The sequence below is a fragment of the Protopterus annectens genome, chromosome 1.part0 (genome assembly GCF_019279795.1).
Source record: "Protopterus annectens isolate FY-2018-M chromosome 1.part0, PAN1.0, whole genome shotgun sequence".
NCBI lineage: Eukaryota > Metazoa > Chordata > Ceratodontiformes > Protopteridae > Protopterus > Protopterus annectens.
Genome location: NC_056725.1, coordinates 1,625,654,718 through 1,625,678,934, shown reverse-complemented (window position 1 = coordinate 1,625,678,934; position 24,217 = coordinate 1,625,654,718). Strand labels below are relative to the sequence as shown.

The 24,217-nt window shown below is 40.0% G+C and overlaps 1 protein-coding gene across 1 annotated transcript in view; it reads right to left on the bottom strand.

Moving 5' to 3' along the window:
- LOC122804124 (ankyrin repeat and fibronectin type-III domain-containing protein 1-like) overlaps positions 1 to 24,217 on the bottom strand; it is an 828,648-nt gene that overhangs the window by 598,807 nt on the left and 205,624 nt on the right. Inside the window, exon 2 of the mRNA XM_044073813.1 lies at positions 23,194 to 23,250. The gene's annotated coding sequence lies outside the window, so the exon portion shown is untranslated. The remainder of the gene's footprint in view (positions 1 to 23,193; positions 23,251 to 24,217) is intronic.

The following is a 24,217-nucleotide window of genomic DNA, read 5'->3' as shown; positions in this document are numbered from 1 at the left end:
TTTTCTCTGTTGTACACCCTCCCACTTACTTCTAGACAAGAATTTATTCATTCTGTTGTATAGTCTATCTATACCAGGGGTCCACCAGGCTGGCTTGTTTTTCTGGCTAGACCAGGGGTTAGTTCGGTCAGGTACTGCTGTTTCTTTGAAGTTGTTTACGTGGTCGTACAGGGCATTCATATATACTTCTGCATAGGCTTCCATGTTTTCAGGGTTGGGGGAACTTTAAAATTACTTATGCTATCACTTAAAAGAAAGTAATTTGCTTATTGATGGAAGTTCTGTCATTACATTTATTTTAAAGGAGACTGATTTATGATCTTAGCTTAGTAATAACAACATTATTCTGGAGGGGATGCAATGCTCCTCCATGTTTGTGAGTACTATGTCAAGGATATTTGAGCCCTTAGTGGGGGGGGGGGGGTAGACCAGTTGTTGCGGAGCATTTGCATTGACAATGTCCAGGAGTCTCTGAGCCTGCATATTAGTGGTTGTGTATGTTTCGCAGTTTATGGAGGGACAGTTAAAATCACTCATGAGTAGTGTGTTGGGCTAAATGGTAAGTGATTCTATTATAGTTTCATAGTTTCATAGTTTAGTACTAGGCTATCTGCCCTGGGGCATTTGTAAGCCTAGCCATAGTGATGTGGCTTTTGCCACCCCATGAAATGGTACAAAAATGTACAGAATAAATTTAGAATACTGTGCCTTTGTCTAGTAGTGACACAATGAAGGTCCCCTTATATAATATAATTAGTTTACTGTGCCCCTGTCTAGCAGTGACACAGATGTGACCCCTGATGTAAACTTACGATCTCCCATCCACTCATCAAGATTTCTCTTGAAGAGAGTCAGTGAGGGGCTCTGCCTAATATGAACTGGGATCTTGTTCCAAAGCATGGGAAGCCTCTGGGTTATGAATCTATCCCTCCAGCATGTCCTATTCATACTTGTGCCGAGGTTTAAGTCTTTAGCTCTTGTGGTCCTGATGGATTTGGATTTTTTGAGGTGGAGCATGTCCATCAGATCCTGATTGGACATGGCCTTGTACGTCAGGCAGAGATCACCTCTGAGCAGGCGGTATGCTACTGAATAGAGCTGAAGTTTCTTTAGTCTGGCAGAATAAGACATATGTTGGAGACCCTTGATCCTCTTGGTGAGGTACTTTTGTGGTCTCTCCAGCTGTTGCAAATGCCGGGTGAGGTACATACCAAATGGGGCATTGTACTCAATCATGGGTCTGATGAGGGAGGAGTATAGGGGTACAATGACATCCTTGGATCTGGATGTGAATCCCTTCATGATGAGGTGTGCAAGGTAGAATGTTTTTCTAACCACTTTGGCAACATGGGTGTTGAATGAGAGGTTGCTGTCGACTTGGGTCCCTAAGTCTCTGATTACTTTTTCCGTACTCAGTGGGTTGCTGTCTATGTGATAATTTGTGGGTACTTTGTTTTTCCCAAAGGGGATGACTATACATTTTTTGGCATTTAGTTTAAGGCCGTGACTCCGGCACCAGTTGTCCATTTCTGTGAGGCCTTTTTGTAGGATGTATGTGTCCACTGGTGTATCAACTATGGCGCCTAGTTTGCAGTCATCTGCGAACTTTGTCAGCCACAACCCTCCCATGTTTGCTTTAACATCTGAGAAATAAATGCCGAACAAGAGGGGTCCCAGGACAGATCCCTGTGGGACACCACTTGTGACTGACTTTGAGTCTGACATTGCTCCAGCGATTTTAACTTTATGGGTTCTGTCCTTTAGCCAGTTTGCAACCCATCTAGTGACATAAGGGTTTACGTTTAAGCTGATGAGCTTATCTATGATGCCTGAGTGGGGTATTGTGTCGAAGGCCTTAGCCAAGTCCAGGTAGGCTGTATGGACTGCTTTGCCCTCATCAATGGCTCTAGTGACTGTTTCAAAAAAGTCAACCAGGTTCAAAAGGCAGGATCTGCCCTTTACAAAGCCGAACTGGGTGGGGTCAAGTGTCTGTAGGTCCCCTATGTCTCTGTTTATGAGTTCCATAATGATTCTTTCCATAGCTTTGCAGACCAGGCTGGTTAAGCTTATGGGGTGGTAGTTCCCAGGGTCTGTAGAGGTACCCCCTTTGTGGAGTGGGACCACTGTTGCTGTATGCCAATTTTCAGGTACATATCCTGTAGTAAGGCTAAGGTTAAATAACATTTTTATGTGCGGGTTTAGCTCCTCTTGGAGTTCACGTAGCACGCAACCCAGGATACCGTCAGGTCCCATTGATGCTGTGTTTTTAGCTTTGTTTAGGGAAGTTCTCACTTGGACATCTGAGATGACAGGGAGATTACATTCAGCTGGGATAAGTATTTCTTCTTTTGGGGGTGAAGGAGGGGAGAAATTTGCACTGAACCTGTCAGCCAGAATGTTAGCAATATCTGTGGGTTCAGCGTATTTTTTGTTGTTGTGAATTAACTCTGAGCATATCTGAGGGTTTCCGCCCAGGTTTCTAACATAGCTGAAGAAGGCTTTGTGGTTATCTTTAGTGTCCTTAGTGAATTTTCTCTCAAAGTTGGCCTTTGATGTTTTTATGAGAGAACGTAGTTTTCTGCTAATGTTGATCAGAGATGTCTTCCCTTTATGGGATTTTGCTCTGACATGCAGTAGCTTCCTTCTTTTGTTATACAATTTGTTAATGGCTGAGGTCCACCAGGCAGGACGCTTGCCTTTGGTGGAGAGGGACTTGGATTTATTTGGGATTGCATGATCCATGCATTCTTGGAGATGTCCATAGAAAGCATTTGTGAAGGATTCGGCATTGTGGGATGTGGTATCCACTGGCTCAGTGGGCTTAAAGGATACCATCTCAGTCTTAAGAAGAGTGAAGTCTGCTTTTGAGAAGTTTTTCACTGTGGTCTTTTGTGCTGGGAGTGGAGGTGGGATATGTATATCCAGGGTGATTAGTTTGTGGCCAGATCTCACTAGTGAGGGGTATACCTCAGTGTGGAGCATTTTGTCCTCATGTTTGTGATGATCAGGTCTAGTATATTATCTCCCTAGTGGGAGAGGTGACTAGTTGTTCCAGTGCATTTGAATTTATGAATTCCAGGAACCTTTGGGCTAGGGTATTAGGGCTAGAATAATGTACCCAATCTATGTTTGGGTAGTTGAAGTCTCCCAGTATGATGGTATTTTGTGATACATTCATATCCTCCAATGTCTTCAGGAAGGCTGAGTGGGGTTCCTGAGATTGGGAGGGTGGTCTGTAACATGCTACCAGTTGTATAGCAGTTTTGCCTATGGTTAGTTGCACCTGTATGGTCTCTGATGCTTCATGTGTTGCTACTAACCTGGAGGTGTGGGTGTCCTTGATGAATATGGACACTCCCCTCCCTTTGTGGTTCGGCCCGGGTTTTGGGGCCGAAAAGCATGATACGAGGTATAGCCTGGTAGTGCTGGGGTGCTCCCAGGAGCCTTGAACCAGGTTTCAGTTACTGCACAGACATCGATGTTCTCCATGCTGAGGAGTGCATCGAGTGCCTGCATCTTGAGATTTAGACTTCTGGCATTGAGCAGCATTACCCTTAGTTTTTTTTCCATTTTTGTTTTCTAAGGAGGTGGGTTTGTCTTTTGAGCCTTGCCTAAAAAAGGAACTATGGGGTGGCAAGAGCCTTAGCCAATATCCGGAAGCCCAGTGGTGACAGGTGTAAGCCATCCCTTGTGAAGCAGCATGGCTTGTCCAACATGTCATCCCAGGCAGACAGACATTGGATCCCCTTAGAATGACACCAGTACTTGAGCCAATTATTAAAGCTGATCATCTTGTCTTTGTATTGTGGCATCATTCTTGGTGAGGGCAAGATGCTGCTCAGGGTCAAGGTCATACCAGCCTGGGCTACATAATCGGAGAGCTCCTCTATGTCTCTTTTCATGTAGTCCAGGGAGGTATGTCTCAGGTCATTCACGCCAGCATGGACAATGACGGAGTCATATTTGTACTTGCTTTGGAGTGACTTGAGTGCGTGTGTTATGTGGCGGATCCTAGCTCCCGATAGGCAGCTCACAGTCACCCTCTCCTTGTTCAGCCTGGTCAGCGGGACATCAGTGTGTCTGACTATAGAGTCACCTATTACTAGTGTATCAGGCATGGTGTTTGGCCTTAAGGGCTGTGATTGGTTGACATACTGATTTATTGAAGTATGTGTTGCATGTGTTTTGTTTTGAGGTGGTGGATTTTTGGATGTCTGCTTTGGGAGCCTCTGTTGTTTTGGTAAGTTTTTTATTAGAGCCTCCAAGTATGTCTTTGTGTTTTTATGTGTTTGGTATGCAGTTGTGGTAGGTCTATGTGGGACTGGGATTGTTGTGTGTGTGGTTACCATCTCCTCCTGTCTGGTCATGCCAGCCCTGAGTTGAGAGAGTTCAGCCTCCAGTTTGGCTATATAGTTGCATCTCTCACATGTTTTGTGTTTGCTGGGAGGAGGAGAGGGTTGTCTGTATACATGAGACAATTGTAGCATTGTCTCAAGATACCCAGATTGACCAGCTGAACTGGAGAGGACACCAGTAGTCTACCACTCAACATGCTAGAACAGTATAAGGGAGTGCTGTGCCTTTAAGGGAAGTGGATATTCACAGGGGTGGTAGGTAGATGTAGTGCTTTACTTAGTACGAGAGTGCTTACTTAGTAGAGACGTATTGAGAACAAGTGCTAGGCTTATAATATAGTGAGTAGTCTGATTATACTAAGAGTAGAGCTTCCTTAATGGAAAATTTGAAGAGCAGACTTGGCAGAGCCAGAAGAAGTTTAACCTTGTTTAACCGGCGCTGCGCTATGCGCACAATCGCACAAAGCCACGCAAATGCGGATTTTAAACAGGGAACTACAAAAGAGCTAGAAATGGTCCAAAACAACCAATTACTACAGCTCTTGTGCTGAGGTCACTTCCTACAGGGACAGGTAGGCTGCTCAAGGCTCCCCACTCCCACTGGTGAGCAAAGAAACTTCCTTCTATCCAAGTAAGGTAATGGACAACACAGGAACTACACCACAGCCCAGAATACAGCAATGCCTGTAAACTGGTCTAAACTAGTCGAGGAGAGGCGGGAAAACAAGGATTATTTTTTTTTTTTTTGATAGAAACACACAGAAAATGCAGAAACAGTGATAAATCAGTTACACAGGCTAGCACACTTTAGTGGGCAGCCTCAACAGTTAAATTAAACAAACAAAGAAACAAGCTTTCGATGAAATTCATCTAAAAGTAACTTTAAGTGCAGATTTTAAAATAATGCAGCAAACAGCTAAAAAAACAGTTTAAGCTTGTTCAGGGTAAGCTACAGAAGCTATTCCAAGTGAAAAAAAAAGCAAAGATACTTAAATCCAGAAAGTAGTCGCTTTTCTGAGTTCTCTGTAGCTAGGACCACTCTGCAGGACCACGAGGAGCTTGTCTGAGCAGTATAGCCAGAAAAAAATGCCCAGAGGCGGATTTTAAACAGGGAACTACAAAAGAGCTAGAAATGGTCCAAAACAACCAATTACTACAGCTCTTATGCTGAGGTCACTTCCTACAGGGACAGGTAGAAAGTACCTTAACTTCAGGTATGTGGAGTGGTTTTCTTGGTTCATGGTTGGGGATCTGTAGCTAACAATGATATGATGGGGGGTTTTGCCCATGGCCAGCTGGACATGGAGTAGCTCAAGTGAGTCATCCTGGTTTACCAGTGTAGAGGTGCGATTGTTTTTTGATGTAAATGAAAACACCTCCTCATTTAATTTTGTCCTTTTCAGAGGGTGGTCTGAATATGTGATAGCCATTGCAGCCTTGCAATGCTGGGGTGCTTGCTGCAGCCTTGAACTACATCTCTGTAACTTCACAGATGTCAGCATTCTCCACAGCAAGGAGAGTTTCCAGGAAGTGCAGTTTCTTGTTAAGACTCTTAACACTGAGCAATAGTACCATCAGCTTGGCATTAGAATAATTTGCTATGTTAGTAAGTCTGTTGGTTTGATGCAGCCTAAAAGAGGCAGTATGGAGGTGGCTAAAAGCCTAGAGGTGACAGGTGCAGACCATCACTGGCAAAGTAGCATGGTCTGTTGATCATGTCACTCCAGGCTGACAAATACTGGATCCCCTTGGAATGACACGAGTAGCTAAGCCAATTATTGAAGTCAATCATTTTCTGTTTGTATTGGTGGCATTCTTGTTGAGGATAGAATGCTGCTCAGTGTGAGGCTCATACCAGCCTGCAATACGTATTTAGAGAGGTCGATCATGTCTGTCTTTGTATAGTCCAGAGAGGTATATCTCAGGTCATTCACACCCACATGGACTATTACTGAGTCTTACTGATACTTGTGGCTGAGTACATGTGTGATCTGGTGAATCCTGTCCCCTGACAGGAAAATGGCAATAATCCTCTCTTTATCCAACCTGGTGAGGGGGGTGTGGTCCATGTGTCTCATGATGGAGTCTCCTATGATCAAGATGTTTAAATGTGCGGTGCTTCACCTTAGGGGGTTGCTTGTGGAGACACTATGATGTGTATTTTTATGTGTAGTGCTTGGTATTGACTTGGTTTTGTTTGCATGTGGTTTCTGAGGTAACGCATGGGAGGCCTCTGAGCTTTTGGTAAGTTATTTGTGAGTACCTCCGCATATGCACGTTTATGTGTCAAGACCTCATTTAGTGAGGGAACTGATGTGCGTGTGTTGATAACCTGTTTGTAATTTGATTTGTTAGTATGTGAGAGTCATGTCTCAATTTTCATAGTGTAACTATATCTTTCACATACTGTGTTTTTTCTTTGTTTGTTTCAGGATTAAGTGGTTATCAGTATACATAAGATAATTGCTGTATTGCCTCAGGATGTCCATATTCACCAGGATGGCCAGAAAGATAGCAGGAAAGTGTCTATCCATGATTTCAGTGTTTTCACTATGGGTTTATACAGGGAGAAGAGCGGGGAGGTATAACCATACTGGGATGCTAGCACATGGTCGAAAAATGGGTGCTATACTCGTTGTGAACTGCAGCTATCCGAAAAGGCGACATTCCTCTGCACAAATCTTAGATGCTCCTAGAGCAGCAGGGGGACTGGGGAAGGTTGCAGAGATAGTTATCCTAAAGGAAATTTTAACTGGAAAGCATTTGCATCCATACAGGGCACTACTAATTGCATCTGTGCAGAGATCAGTCTAGTGCAAATACTGGGCTTATATAGAATCAGAAAAAACAGCAAGGCCTACAGACCAATCAGGAAAACACACAATAAGCTTTCAGCCAGCAGACCCAAAACAGATAGGTTTGCTACAGCACACTTCTGCCACAAGAGTGCAGTCAAAAAACGTCTTAATGTCTCCAGCAGTGCACCGCACGTTCGTGGGGAACCGGGTGCTAAATCATTCGTAGACGACCTGATTCTGGGTCAGGGTTTCGTACGTAGCAGAGCAGCAAAAAGCTGTGATCTATTGAAAGTCAGCCCTCAAGCCAAGCTTTTAAAAAAGAAATAACCTTGATGAGTGGATGGGTAACAGAAAGTTCACACTGGGGATCACACCAACAGCACTACTAGATAGGGGCCAAGGGTACTAGCTGCTAGTACAAGGGTCTAGGGAACTACTAAAGGGGCGGTGAATACCATACAACATGGCTGGGCTAATATATGCCTTCGGGCAGATAGCCCAGTACCAACCTATGAACCTATGTAAAAAGGCTGGTTTTAGACCTCAAGTGTAGGGAAGCCACAAAATCTGCATAGTACATACCTGTAAAACTAGCAAGCACAATGTAATTAAGTTATCTACAGCAGAAGTGTAAATAGTTCAGCTTTGAAACTCTAGTAAAGTATAAGAAATGTAACAATTAATACAGGATTTTTATGAAATACAATAAAAATAATCGTCAGAAGTGCAAAATGATACCTATTTTTTGTTCTTTTAGCAGCAGATGGCTTTAGATGCAGCAGATTCTCTGTAACTCTCAGGTGAAGTAGCCAAACCAACAGCGGTTCTGAGCAATTGAGCACAAAACCATGCAAACACTGGGTTTATGTAGAATCAGAAAAACAGGTTTTACAACAGCAAGGCCTACAGACCGATCAGGAAAACACACAATAAACTTTCAGCCATCAGCCCCAAACTCAAACAGGTTTGCTACAGCACATTTCTGCCACAAGAGTGCAGTCAGAAAACTCTCTTAATGTAAAAATGCTCATCTTAGAGCTCAAGTGCAGGGAAACCACACAATCTAGATACAACTGTCCTGTAGAACTATCAGATACATACAGTGCAATTAAGTACTACAGCAGCAGCGGAAGCAGTTCAGCTTTCAAACTCTACTAAAGAAATGCATTCAAGAAATGTAACAATTAATACAAGATTCTTATGAAATTCAGTAAAAATAATCAGCAGAAGTGCAAAATTATACTTATGGCCATTCCTTTAGCAGCAGGTGGCTTTAGATGCAGCAGATTCTCTGTAACTCTTAGGAGATGTAGCCAAGCCAAGAGCAGCCTTGAGGAATTCTAGGAGAGTTTCATACTTTGGACACATGGGCATGTTTAAGTGCTGATGCATATTAAAATTACTTAAGTCATTACCTTCAAAGAAAGCATTCACCACATTCTAAAAGTTATGTTACGTCATTCAAAAGATTTTAGAGCATTTCTAATATGGCTCAAACTAAGAGGAAGAAAGATTTAATGAGTGATAAAGTAGTGAGTAGATGAATAAAATTAGGGTACTTTTCGTTAAACCCCTACCACTTCACGCTGGTGTGAAGAACAAAGTAATTGGGTTGGTCTCAAAGTAACGGTTTATAGAGGTATGGTGACAAGAAGAGAAACATAATTTAATTCTGTTTACTTGTATTTTATTATAAGCTGTACTATGACTCACGCTAATGTGCTGAGTGACTTGGCAAAAAACTTCCAGTCAGTATCCTGCAAATAATACATTTGTACAGTTTGAGTTTGCCAACAGTCATGTGTAGTATAAGGAGTCATAGTTTAGGTCACTAACCCCGGTTTTAAAGCTTAACAAAGACTGGAGAGAACTGAACAAAGTGTAATGTTTTGTAAGTCATTTGTGTGACTTTGGTATGTATGAATCTTGATGAAAGTGCGATTAATCCCGAGAAGCTGGTTGTTGTACGAGACGTATATTGGGTGAAGGGACTAGCGCACCGCAACCTCCTTTAAGTGTGTCAGTGGTGAATCACAGCAATGCTGAAATGTGGAAATACAATTTGTAGTGTTTGTGACTATTGCAGTTGTTAAAAGTGTAGAGCTATATGAGAAAATTTTTCTGTTGCTGTCAAGTGACTGTAGAGGAGACGTGACTTGCGCATCGGAAAGCTGAGGATGTCCAGTACATGATGTACTGTTGTACTCACATCGGAACGAAGGCAAAAAAGTAAGGGGGTTAGTTTGTCAACAGGCACAGTATACTTACTCCTTCCACACACACTGTTAATCTCCGCAGAAAATACGTCTAGGTAGTGGAGTACATGTGCTGCAGAAAACCTTGTCCAGGTCAAGTTGTGTGGCCAAAATACCGCTACTGAAATACAACCAAAACACATCAGCGTGAAGTGGTAGGGGTTTAAGGGAAAAGTACCAAAATTAGTGATAGTGCAAAATTAGCAAGAATAGAGATCTTCAGGTATGTGGATGGATATTTCAATAACAGAGTAGCATATAAAGTGAGCTACATTAGGTAGCATGAGGCTTGTCTAATTGGTGGTATATCTTTCTATCTTAGCCATTGCAGGCATTAGCCATTCAAGTAGTAGGAAGAGAAAAACAAATGCACTGTACTTTCTATCTGCAGTTTTATCTTTGAAGTGTGTGTGTGTGTGTGTGTGTGTGTGTGTGTGTGTGTGTGTGTGTGTGTGTGTGTGTGTGTTCAAGTGCATGTGTGTGTTTTTTTGTTTTTTTTTTAATCTGTTGCAGTTCTGATGTTTGCCAGAAGTTTATTTCAGATAGCAGGAGTAATGCTAGAGGAGTGGAAAGGATTGTGTAGATTTTATTTTATTGCCTGGTATCTATAAATGCTTTAACTGTAGTACACCTTAATGAACATTGTTGTTGTCTCGCTTTGATACATCAAGCTAGGAACAGAATAATGCTTCAGAAACTGCAATTTGTACAGCAAAGAACATGCGAGCAAATCAGCTCTCTGCTTAATTGGCAGCCATTGCTCTCCATGCACTGTGTGACAGTAGTGTTTCTTCATGAAAACTGAACATATGATAAAAGACTCTGGAAAACAATTTACCTATCGGTTGTGTAAATTTTTGTTAGAGGCATAGTAAGTAAGAAGCAAGCTATATTCTGTAGGGAGGCATTAGTACCCACTTTTTCTATGGTCTTACAAGACTGTGGGTCCAATAACCTAGATTACTGCACTGAGAAGTATAAGTGCATACTGATGTTAAGTTTTAACAGATTAATATGCTCCTCCATAGCGTAGACAGTGTTGGATCCAGACAGACTTCTAAATATTTTAAAAGAAAAGTCATTTTCTGTGATGTTCCCTGTAGTGACTGCAATGAATACAAAATATTTGAGAAAATGATTTCACATGGCTGGGGTACCAAAGATCAATGAATTTTTTTTTTTTTTTTTTTGCAAGGTGACTTGATAATTAAGTACATTGAACACCTTAAACAGCAGTCCCCACAGTAGAAATGGCTTATTTTTGACTGTCGGTTCATGACATAACATTAGTGTTTCACTAAACAAAATCGACAGGCTGCAAAAATACCATAGTGCTCTATGGCTAACTTCACAGATGACATAATGTATCAAAACACAAATTTTCTGAATGTTATTTTCAGACTCCATACACTTCAAAACCAGTCAGGCACCTGATTTCTGTTTACGTCAAATAATTGCTGCTGTAATATAAAGGGAAGTTTTGGATCCAGACTATGTTGGAAAATAATTGGATCAGAAATGGTCAGCAATGAAAAGGATTTGGATCAGAATTAGTCCGCCACGGAAAGTATTCAGATCAGAACTGGTCAGCCACTTCTTTTTACAACAAAGTTCAGAAGCTATTTAATTACTTACGTAAAATCTGGAGTATCTGGGACAGTGTTGACAAGATATTGAGAAACTGGAACGCTGTGATTTACAATATGCTGAAGAACTATGCTTCACTAAAGTTTGATGACATCATTTTTTTTTAAATATTTATACTGCATTGTCCAGGTTAGCCCCACTACACCAATGGCTTCTTTTCAGGGAAACCTGAGATGGTGTTCGTACTGACTAAGGTGAATTTGCCCAGGGCACAGGGAACTTTCCCTACTGTTTTCGATAAGTGCTGTGGGATTTTTACGTCCACCTGAGCTACCATCAACTCAGGCAGATCAAGTCTTGGTTTAAAGTCTCACCTGAAGGATGGCACAGTCAGGCATGCAGCATCCCCCTTATGCTGTACTACAGTGTCAATAATGGAAAATTCACCTATTTACCAGGGGTGGGAATAGAACCTGCAGCCTTCAAATCTTTCACAGGTGGGAGTACTATTTGTTGAGCTACTGAAACTACTGCTAGTAGTGAATATCTATATGAGGGTGTGAAAAATGAGGGGGCATACCCTTTTCTAAAAAAGTAAATGTGCACACTTTTACAGTTTGAGGTATTCTGGGAAGATTTTCACAAATAATGTTTTGTGGTTTGTATATTCAGCTAAAAGAGAAAGCTTTTGGAAATTTAATATTGACAGATTTTATTTTCAAATTTTCGTTACTAATACAATAACTTCTACCCCTTCCACTGATTCTGTTAGCAGCCCTTCTAAAACTAATTCTCTGTAATCAGCAATGGTCTTTATCAGCTGACCATGGCATTAAATTTGCTTTCTAAATAACAGCAAAAGATGTGCAAGTGACTACATGCGCTGAATAGAACAAACAAACTGAAAAAAGCTTACCATGATCTAGATGACTTTATAAACTGTAATACAACTCATTGATCAAGTTTGTCTCTGCTTACACTTGATTCAGATCCTCTTCAGAACACATAAAACAAGCACTGAGTAACTGTAGTGCCATGACAAATGCTACTTATGCATTTCTACATCAGAACAAAGTGGGATAGGTCAAGAATATCATTAGTAATGAAGGTTTATATATGTGTATGTATATATATATATATATATATGTGTGTGTGTGTGTGTGTGTGTTTGTATATATATATATATATATATATATATATATATATATATATATATATATGTGTGTGTGTGTGTGTATGTGTTTGTATATATATATATATATGTGTGTGTGTGTGTGTGTGTGTGTGTGTGTGTGTGTGTATATATATATATGTATATATATATATATATATATATATATATATATATATATATATATATATAATATATACAGTGGATATAAAAAATGTACACGCCCCTGTTAAAATGCCAGGTTTTTGTGATATAAAAAACTGAGACCACAATAAATTATTTCAAAACTTTTCCCACCTTTAATGTGACCTATAACCTATACAATTCAATTGAAAAACAAACAAATCTGATAGGGGAAAAAATATAAAAAGTAAAAAACGTACAATACGCTGGTTGCATAAGTGTGCATACCTTTAAAATAATACTTTGTTGTGTGTGCACACCCTTAAACTAATACTTTGTTGAAACACCTTTTGATTTAATTACAGCATTCAGTCTTCTTGAGTACACACCTGCCATCATTTAAAGAGACTCCGATTAACCCCAAATAAAGGTCAACTGCCCTATTAGGAGTTTCCTGACATTTACTCAGTTGCCTGCTACAGCAAAAGCCATGGTTTGCAGAGAGCTTACAAAGCATCAAAGGGATCTCATTGTTGAAAGGTATCAGTCAGGAGTAGGGTACAAATAAATTTCCACAGCATTGGATATACCATGGAACACAATGAAGACAGTCATCAACAAGTGGAGAAAATATGGGACAACAGTGACATTGCAAAGAATTGGACATCCCTCCAAAATTGATGAAAAGACAAGACAAAAACTGGTCAGGGAGGCTGCAGCAACACTGAAGGAGCTGCAGGAATTTCTGACAAGTACTGGTTGTGTACTAAATGTGACAACAATCTCCCGTATTCTCCATATGTCTGGACTATGGGGTAGTGTTACAAGATGGAAGCCTTTTCTTACACAGAAAAACCTCCAGGTCCAGCTAAAATTTGCAAAACAATACATCGTCTCCCAAAAGCATATAGGAAAATGTGTTATGGTCTGATGAGACTAAGGTTGAACTTTTTGGCCACAATTCCAAAAGGTACGTTTGCTGCAAAAACAACACTTTGCATCACCCATAGAACACCATCCCCACGGTGAAGCATGGTGGTGGCAGTATCATGCTTTGGGGCTGCTTTTCTTCGCTGGAACTGGGGCTTTAGTCAAGGTGGTGGGAATTATGAACAGTTCCAAATACCACTCACTTTTGGTCCAAAACCTTCAGGCATCTGCCAGAAAGCTGAAGATGAAGAGGAATTTTTCCTTTCAACATGACAATGACCCCAAGCATACATCCCAATCAACAAAAGAATGGCTTCACCAGAAGAAATGCCCTTGCAATCTGACAGATTTGGAGTGCTTTTGCAAGGAAGAGTGGGCAAATATTGCCAAGTCAAGATATGCCAAGCTGATAGACTCCTACCCAAGAAGACTGAATGCTGTAATTAATCAAAAGGTGCTTCAACAAAGTAGTAGTTTAAGGGTGTGCACACACAACAAAGTATTAATTTAAGGGTATGCACACTTATGCAACCAGCATGTTGTACATTTTTGTTATATTTTTCCCTAACAGATTTGTTTGTTTTTCATAGGTCACATTAAAGGTGGGAAAAGTTTTGAAATGATTTATTGTGGTCTCATTTTTTTATATATGTGATATAAAAAAATGAGACCACAATAAATAATTTCAAAACTTTTCCCACCTTTAATGTGACCTATAACCTGTACAATTCCATTGAAAAACAAACAAATCTGTTAGGGGAAAATATAAAAAATAAAAAACGTACAATAAGCTGGTTGCATAAGTGTGCACACCCTTAAACTAAGCACCTTTTGATTTAATTACAACATTCAGTCTTCTTGGGTAGGAGTCTATCAGCATGACATATCTTGACTTGGCAATATTTGGCCACTCTTCCTTGCAGCAGATCTCTATGTATGTTATCTCCCTCACTCAATGTAGTCTTTGTGTGGTGTACTTTCCTGCTTTCATCATGCTAGTACTTTTAACAGTGTCAGATACAAAGGCTGCTTTAGAAAATTATGTTTAAACTTCAGGAAGTGGTTTGCACAGTAACACTTTCCATACAGTTGGAAAGTGCTATAGTTGCAACACTGGGACAACTTATGCTTAATGAATAAGTACAGATCTATGTTTTCTGCATGTGAATATGTAACTATTCATGCATCCTACCTGCCATTTTAGACATGAATGTAAAGTCAGCAGCTTTATTTGGTTGTCAGATTTATCTCTGAAGTGGCCCCTGCATGTTTTTTCTGTCCCAACTTCTATTTGTACTTTCACAACACAACAGTGTTTACACAGCACTCATGTTACAAAACCTGCGTATATGAAGCAACAGCACATTATTAGTAATATTTTGTGTGGGCCTTCTTCTGGGTTTAGTTATGGCACTGGGCCTCATTTTGATGATGATAGATGACATTTGTATCTCTGATTAATCTGTGCATGCATGTATCAGAGACACATTAGATGTGATGTATAAATATATAGCAGCTCATGTGTGTTGTATATTACTTCTGTGTATCTTATGCATAGATGATGCCACTGTAGATGACGTTTCCCAATATAAGAGACAATTATAAGAAAAAAGAAACAGAAATATTGACGCAGGCCTTACAAAGGTACCATTTGGCCCTTTTGGTAGAGCAGGAAGCACAGTTAATATGACAGCCTAAGGAAGAAGAAAACCTGAAAAATGAATATGACAAATACATGTGGATGAATAACCAGTTATGAATCTGTTTGCTCAAATACGTGATAGATGATGCCCAGAAGAAGTCAAGTGCTTATGCAGTAGGATTCATTTCCCAGCGTTCTTACAATAAACAGTTTATGGTATCCTTGGGAAACTACTAATGCTGGTGTCACATACTAGGTTCTGGCTTTACTGTTTGATTGCTTGTGTCTTCACTGGTTGTATAGCTGTCAGCTGTACATCTAAATGAATATGGCATGCCGTTTACATAATATAGATGTTATGAATATATCGCCATTCCATGCATTATCAGTGATGGTAAACATTCAGGCATCTGTAGTGTCTCTATCTAGGGTTATTTCATACTGGTACATTTATTTTCATCTTATGTTCAAGATACCACATTAAAAGCCAGTCCACACTAGCACACCTGCAGTTAATGTACCTCATCCTGTGCAGCCCCACTGCACCGCAGATAATATATTTAATTTGATAGGCACCTCCCCTGCTGATTTGAGGTGTCTTTCTTCTTCTTTGAAAATGAAAAGTCAGCACTGTCACACTACATTTTAGCAGGTAGGATGAAACTATAGTACCTACAGAAAAACCTATGCAGAAACATGGACAGCTTGCAAATTACACACTGAATCCCAAACCTAGACCTGTGGGTTTCAATAGCAACATTCAAGTGATTTGAAAGCTGCATAACCATTAGGTGACAAATGTTGATACAATATTAACAGATGAGGACCTGAGGTTACTCTCAGGGTTATGCCAAACAAAGATGCCATGCAATGGAGGAAAGTCAAAATTTATTTTAGACAGATAAACTACAGCTGCATTCAAGCTGTAGCCATTTTTGGCTACAAAGTAAAGAACTGTGATGGGTTCTGAAATTGTGGCCTGCAGCAAATCTTACAATATAAAGCTTTGATGTAACTTGTTAAATTGGGATATTTAGATAGTGAATATGTGAACAGAAAATAGTATTGATGAGGTGTGTGGAGGTAACAAACAATGCTTTACTGATGAAAAAAAATCTGTCTCTAGAATCACAGGGATTTCTGATTACTTTAGTGATATCAATACTAATATGCGTATCAAATTTAAGCTGCTTATCCATATTTAAACATACAAAGAACTTTGTGAATGTTTAGTTCAGGCACTACTGTCATTTATGTTTCTTTTACATCCTTATCAGTGCATTGCATGCCATATACTACCCCAAACCTTGCAAGGCTACCAGTGTTGGAACAAAAATTCATGGCCCTCAAAAAGTGACAAACAGCATATTTATAACCTGGCCAAGCACTCTTTGTAAACTTTAAAAAGCCTTCTGTAGTAGACATACCATAAGTGCAGAAGAATTGCATGCAGAACAGTCACCTGTCTGTCTGAACATGTGTGGCTTTGCTTAGGAGCGACATAGTGCAAGAACATGCACACAGATGTTGCCACTGGTAATGGTACACTGAGACAGCAGTCATGGAATGGTTGAGGAATGTATGCATGTGCAGGTACATTCCATGTCAGAGATGTACTGTGCAACTGCACCCATGGTGCAGCAGATCTGTATACCATGTAGCAGATAATATATCATGCATCACCACACACACACACACACACACACACACACACACACACACACACACACACACACACACACATATATATATATATATATATATGTGTGTGTGTGTGTGTGTGTGCGTAAAAATGTCCAGGCATGTCCCACTAATATATATATATAGTCAGCTTCCATACAGTGGGGTGCTCTCCTTAGACAAAAGTCAATGTTTGGAGGGAGGGACAGTATGTTTGCTTGTCACAGTAAACAATTACTATGTGAGACATTTGGCTTGCAACCAAATCAAACAATGCACCTTATTTGGATCATTGTGTACAGTCCATGGGCATAGTTGTGGTACACAATTGTCTGCTGCAGGCATGTAACACACTTAGAGTCTTTTAACAAAATGCCTTCTTGCAATTATAGCTGTATGTCCCTGATTTCAGAGTAGCCAAATTAAGATCCGTATGTACTATAGTAATCTGACAGATGTCATGTGTATGCTGAGCTTAATGTGCTGATGACTGTGCGTCACAGGTACATATTGCCAGACTGTACACAACCTCATTTTTTTAATATTAGCACATGCTACACATGTTTTGATTCACCACTGCATCAATAAGACATGTGAAATATGCATTGTTGATGATAATGTGCCAGTTGCCATGAATAACGGGTAGATGCAAACCAACATGGACTGCATATTGCATAGAGACGTCTGTGTAAGATCATGTAAACTGACATGGTACAGTGCAGTTTAAGAAATAACTAATCTTCTAAGTGATGTGACAAGCTGTTAGTGACGACTGCAATATATTAGTAAACCTTGTGTCTGCAGTCAGACTCAGTGACATTACACATACCATATACCCACCATCAATTTTATGAAGTACAATACTGCATCATATGGTTACCCTGGTACAACTGCCTTAAAGGTAAATGTCAGAAACATCACAGATAGGCAGGGGCATTAAGGGGTAGCATTATACAAGCAGTGTGAAAGCCCATTGACAGTGATCTTTGAGAACAGATGGATAGACTACACAATAGGTGAATATGATATAGAAATGGGTAGGAAGAATGCAGATGGTAGAGAAATGAAGTAAGGGTGTAGGAGGTGACATTCAAGCAGAGGATAAGAAGGGCACAACATATTTGGTGATATGACAGGTTTCAGGTGCAGTGAACAAATCTCTGGAAGGTTATGCAGAGGCTGGAAACCGAGAAAAAGGTCAACAGCATCATCATTTCAACGGGCAGGGCACTAACAGCATTTAGATGTGCTCTAGGGTCTGGACCATGCATATCATGAATAAATTCAGACTGTGTATGGTGGTGTGTAGGTCTGCAATGATTTCATATATCCTTCACACATCACTATACTGGTTTGTGACTGTGTCATCACTTGCAGGCATCCACCTTGTACTATGGATTACAATGACAAGGATATGCATAATCTACTCTGGAAGAAAATGACTCGCATTGCATTCAGTCATATATTTCATGGCAGCTGCCTACACCAGTAGCAAAAAGAAATAAAGAACTTACGATGGCCCATGTGCCTGAGTTCAGTTCTTGTTTTGGGCACACTTAATAGTGCAAGCAGGGAAAATGGGCTCGCCCATTCTGGGGAGAGGTGCACATTGGGACACACTAATGCATTCTTATCTCAGCTGGAGACCAGTGAGACAATAACATATAGCACCGCTTTATGGTGGGCAGGATGTTCTGTTGACATTATGCCCCTTATGGAAGCAAGAGATCGGGCAGTGCCCTAAGGCCATTGCATGATTCACTATGGGCTGTCACTGATGTGAGCAAACGGTTGGAAATTCAGCAAGAAAACACTCCCCTACAGTAGTATGATGCTGCAGCAGGTGCCTTGATCTCCTCGCTGACTCCAAACAATGGCTGGAGAAAATCAGGGGTGTAAGGAGGGTTGATAAACCTGGAAAATGAAGAGAGACTTTGGTGGCTGCTGATGTTTATCTGTGGGGAGTAAAAATATATATATATATATATATATATATATATATATATATATATATATATATATATATATATATATATATATATCCATGGCAGCCATCTGCGTTGCTTACAATTCCTGCTCACCACACTGTTCTGGACCTTCTAACCTATAGCATATCCTCATAGTTTTTCAAATATTCACACTTATTGTAATACCCATTCTGTACATAGCTTATCCATAATATAATAAGTCCATATTGATAAAACATTCCCTTGGATTCAGAAAAATCCTCACTGCTCATGTAAGTTGTCTACTGTAAGTAGGCCAATTGATGAAATGGCAAGAAAATGCAATTCAGCGACATCTATGGCTGCAATGAAAAAGATCTCTATCATCTGATTAGCATATCTCTGAATCACCGTTTAGCAGTAGCATTGTCAGATCTGACTGTGGTAGTGTTTGCCCTAGAGGCTCATGCATTGTGCTGGTAAGAGCACCCCTCCATTCACACAAATGCACAGATACACATACAGAAAAATACAGATAGACACACACAAACATTCACCCAATAACAAAGCCCCCCACAGTTGGTCACACTCACCAAGTCACACACTGGCTCTTGAACCCTAACCACCTTATTGTGAACATACACTTGGACACACACATGCACAACATTTATTTATTTTGTAAACATTTATTGACTGTGAAACTCTGACTTGGAACAAGCCAATTTTCAGCAAAGGCCCAGGGTAAAATGCTCCAGATGCATGTCTTTAAAATGTGGGAGGATACTGGAGTACCCAGAGGAAACCCACGCCAACTCAGGGAGGACATGCAGACTCCACACAGAAGGCACCCCAGCTGAGAATCGAACCAGAGAACCTCTTGCTGTGAGGTGACAATGTTAACTGCTGTACCACTGCGCTGCCCTCAACATGCACACAGATACAAACACACATTCATCTGGCTTAATTCATGCTGCTACAGGCATGCACACTAAAGTCTATATACACATACACAGTAACACACTCTTGACAGCATTCACATTTTCCTCCACCCATGATATTTTATACTACCAAGCAATTCTTTGAATCACTCAGCAACATAAATCAGGAGCTGCTAGCATTTCTAGGGGAGAATACCTAGCTAATCAGCATTAGATGCTCCCCAGATTGCTACATTGACATGCAACTCTACCAGTGAGACTGCCCTGCATGTTGAGACTTCAACTAGCAGGAAACCTCAGAGGTAAGGCAGTCTGGGAAATGACAAGGCTTACCACAAGGGGAAAGCTGCACATATTAAACCTTTCCACTCATTTATTTATTTATTATTTATTTCCAGTTTGATGACCGGGGATGTCCACTGGGCTCAGGGAGCCCATTTTCAGTGGAGGCCCGGGGAGAAAAGCTCCATGTTACAAAGTTTATATACAGATACAATATAGAAAAGAAGAACAATTTACAGCCATGTTTCATGCTAGACAGCAGGTGTAATTTCTAAGGTACATGCTACCTTTAGAAACATATACAATATTATTAATGAACATGTTACAGTTACATTTCATGTTAGAGAGCATGTGTAAATTCTAAGGTACATGGTACAAATTTGATATTTACAATATGTACATGTGTGTGGTAGCCTATAGATCATAGCTAGAGAGGCTAGTAATTATAGCTGGAGAGGGGTTTAAAGGTGGAGAGAGAATTGTAGGACTAGGTGGGAAGAATGCAGTTGCATTTTCTGTTAGAGTAAAGGTAGGATTGTAACTGAGATTTAAAGTTTTCCAAGTTTGCACAGGTCCGTAGAGAGGAAGGAAGAGAATTCCATTTTTTTGCTAAGGAAAAGGATAGCAGGAGTTGACCAGCAGAGCGATTGGGTTTTTGGACACAGATTAGAGTTTGGTGAGTAGATCTGAGAGTTCTCTGAGGGGTGTAGGGGAGAAGGATGTTGCATAGATCAGGGCACTTTGAGGGTTGAAAGATTAGTTTGTGGGCTGTGATAATCTGAAGATAGTTTAGATTGTTGGAGAGTTCAAGCCAGTGTAACAAATTAAGGGCAATACAGTGATGGGAGGAGTATTTGGCTCATAGTAAGCTTTTCTGAATCCCAGCCAATCTATTGTGCAGCATGTTTATTACTTGTGCATGCTTTATATATATATATATATATATATATATATATATATATATATATATATATATATGTGTGTGTGTTTGTGTGTGTGTCCTGCAATGTACTTTTATATTGTAATGTGCCTTTTGGCCCAGGCAGTGGACAAAAAGAGTCCTATATCAGTCCACTCTCCTGGTTAACTAATGTAAATAAATACATAAGTTAAAGGAGGAGTCCATGGTGGATCTGGATAACTGGAGGACTGCACAGGAATTTAAGATATAATCCTCATGGAAAACAGAACAGCAGGGAAACATGACTGTACAAAGTGCGCGACACTTGGACAGCAGCGTCAGACAATTATCAGCAAATACAGCACTGCACGTTACATCTATAGTTAAATTACAGTGTACAATATAATAAACCCTCCCCGCATTTGACATTTCCCAAGCAACATACACTACATAGCTAAGTTGTACAGTATGTATGTGTGAAGGTATACTCCACTTTACATAGGGATGCTATACTGATACTCACACACAGGCCTTCCTGTACAGCAAATCTCAGTCCCGGAATGTTACACAGTGTTAATATGCTCCATTGTTCTACACTTGGATGAATATAGGTTCAGTGAGTGTTTTTTCTTAGTATTGTCCTCACTGCAGTTGGTCAAAAGTACACGGCTTTCTATTATGTGGGATCCCCATGCACTGAAGTTTTTTTCACCTTTCCTTCCTGTTCTTTGACTATATGGTGAGTGCTTGATTCCTTGCAAACATGCTTTTTTGTGCATTTCTTATATTTTTGAGTTAAATTTTTTATTAAAAGGGTGGAAACGTAATCCGAAATAAAGTGAGTCAAGTTAATATAGGTAAAGCAAGGTGAACACCATGTATTGGACACTGGGACTTCCTCAACTGTTTGAATTCAGCATGTCAAATAATATCTGCCTGAGTCCAAAATGTTGTTTTCTCAAAAGCAGTCACTGTTCCAAGACTGTCTCTATTGCCTTTACTGGAGATATTTATTGTATGATTTATTGTATGATCAGCATGACATGATTACTATCTATATTGCAGTTTTATTATTGTCTATATTCAAATAACATCACTGGCCACAAGCACAGAAGTGCGGTCTTGAGAAATAGCTTCTGCAGCTAGTATTCTCTTATGCCAAACTGCATATGAGGATGGCTTTTTGTTTAGACCCCCCCATGAATTTATATTCAGATGCCATACCCCTGTAAGTCGTACTATTAAAAGGTTTTTATGCGTTTACTGTATTAGTATCAACACACTTAAGAATGCAGTATTCATTATTTTGTATTTCTCTTCCCCCACCCTTTTTGTTGCTATTCTTTCTTTTTTATATTTTTTTAATTTGTTTGTTACTCTCCATTTATGTTACTGTTATACACAGCAGCATGGCAACCTACACCTAACCCACTGGCAAGACCTGTTGTCTCCCACAGGTGGAAACAGTAGTGCTATCACAGCCACAACTACCACCACCACCACCAGAGGCACCCAGCACATCTGGGTCCCACCCTGCCACAGCTGATTCTATATCTCTTGCCTTACCTACTTGTGTCATGTAGCTGTAAAAAAATGAGGATATATTGGCATGTGAATTGAATTATTTTAATTTTTTAATGACATTCACATTACAGTACAGGTCTAATGCTCATACTCTGATGTTGTTAGGACTGGTACAGGTCAGTATGCCATGTTACTTTACTGTATCCCACCTTTCCTGTTTAAGTTTCATATCATTCTACATTTCAACATACCAGCTTCTACATTTCTTGCCTCCCTGCTTTGTTGAACAACTTCCTTATCAGTCTGCTGTGCATCCCTGTGGTTTCTGTTGCTATAGTCAAACCTCTGATCTACCCTTAGCCATCCATATGTTAAATCAACATTTTCAGCATAATTTTCCCATCCATACATGCAAACTCACAACAACTACCAGAGGTGCTCATGCATATTTAATGGTTACCTGACCTGTTTTTACTACAATATGGCCATGAGGTGATCTGACACGATGTTACCTAAGGTCAGTGCTGAGCCACGATGAGGAACTGCTCATTGTGCACAATGGCCTTCTTGCGTAATAAGCACTGAAGCTCATTGTACATGCACTGTAAGTAGCACTGGCTTGGCTATCATCATGGATTTGGCATTTTTAAATCCCCAGGACTGAGTCCTACTTTTTATGGGTTACAACTGCATTATTAGCTGTCTTGGCTGCTCCACTAAGCCAACAAGGTCCTACTTCTGATTCCCAGGGTATGTCAGGCAGGTGATCTTTTTCTAATCAGGGTCTTCTCCTGTGAAAATCACTGCTTTGCTTGTTTCTAGATTATGCCTCCATGTCTTCCTTCAAGATATCCCCAAAGACCTATTTGTTTACTAAAGCATTTTGTAACACTTTGTTTTTCCCTTAGAGATGTCTGTTTGCTGTTCATTTATTTACTAATCCATGTGTATTTATAGGTTAATAATCATGCATAAAATACCATCAGTCTTTTATAAACTGTGTAATTCTTAGGCTTAAGCATTAAAATAATGTGATTTCAGACAATAAGAATCTCACTTACCCCATTAGTACAGCACTATTTCCAGATGATATGCATGAATTCACATTTTACTAAGATCTGTTTTAAAATATAAACATAATACATTATGGTGAGTAAGACACTTGCACATTTCACAACATAACACATGAAGAAGCGGCAAATGCACAATGGCAGTACAATCTACATTCCTGCAGTCACCCAGGTGCATAGGTGCATTTTGTCAGACAAAAGGTGTTGGTGCATGTGCACCAAACTGTATGTCCTCTCCCCTACACCATACCCAATGTCACATACAAGGACCTCTGATGACACTCTACATGTATACCACCCATGTGCACAGGCCATGTGCAGGATATAATGCAAGTAGCGTATGTATGCTGTAGCCACTAATCCCACCCCTCCCCTTAGTGTTACTTAAGTATGTGTGTTATAAAACACAGGTGTAGCTTGCTGTGATCTAAACAGCAGTAAAAGACTAAAAAACCCTGAGAATGTGTCAGCACTGATATAATCCTCTTTGTACCAAGGTACCATACAATGTCATGTGCTTGTCAATGTTTTAATACTGGTGGTAATTAATACACTACAAAGATATGTAGAAAGTACAAAAATGTACCTGCATAATTTGACAGCATGTAGAACCACTATTCTATTCCAGTCACAATGTTTTACCCCAGCATGTCAGCTCAGCACAAATGTCTTCAGCATGTCACTACTTCCCAGCTATGGCAAAGAAAGGTGACTGTATGACTGACATGATGAGATTCCGTGGCATATCATATTACCTATTGCTTTTTAAAAACACTACGCACTACTTTTGTAAAACCTAAATTCAAAAATGACATGTTATTCATTCTTCAAACCAGCAATTAAGGCATTTTCAGAATCTCTGCATTAGCCACGCATTATCTCATTGTTTATAAATATCCAGCCTATAGTATATGGGGGAATTCATGAAGATTATCACAAAGTATACATGATGTGACCACCTCAAGTAACCTTCCTGAATGAAAAACATTGTGGTAGATCTGTCTATGAATTCAGA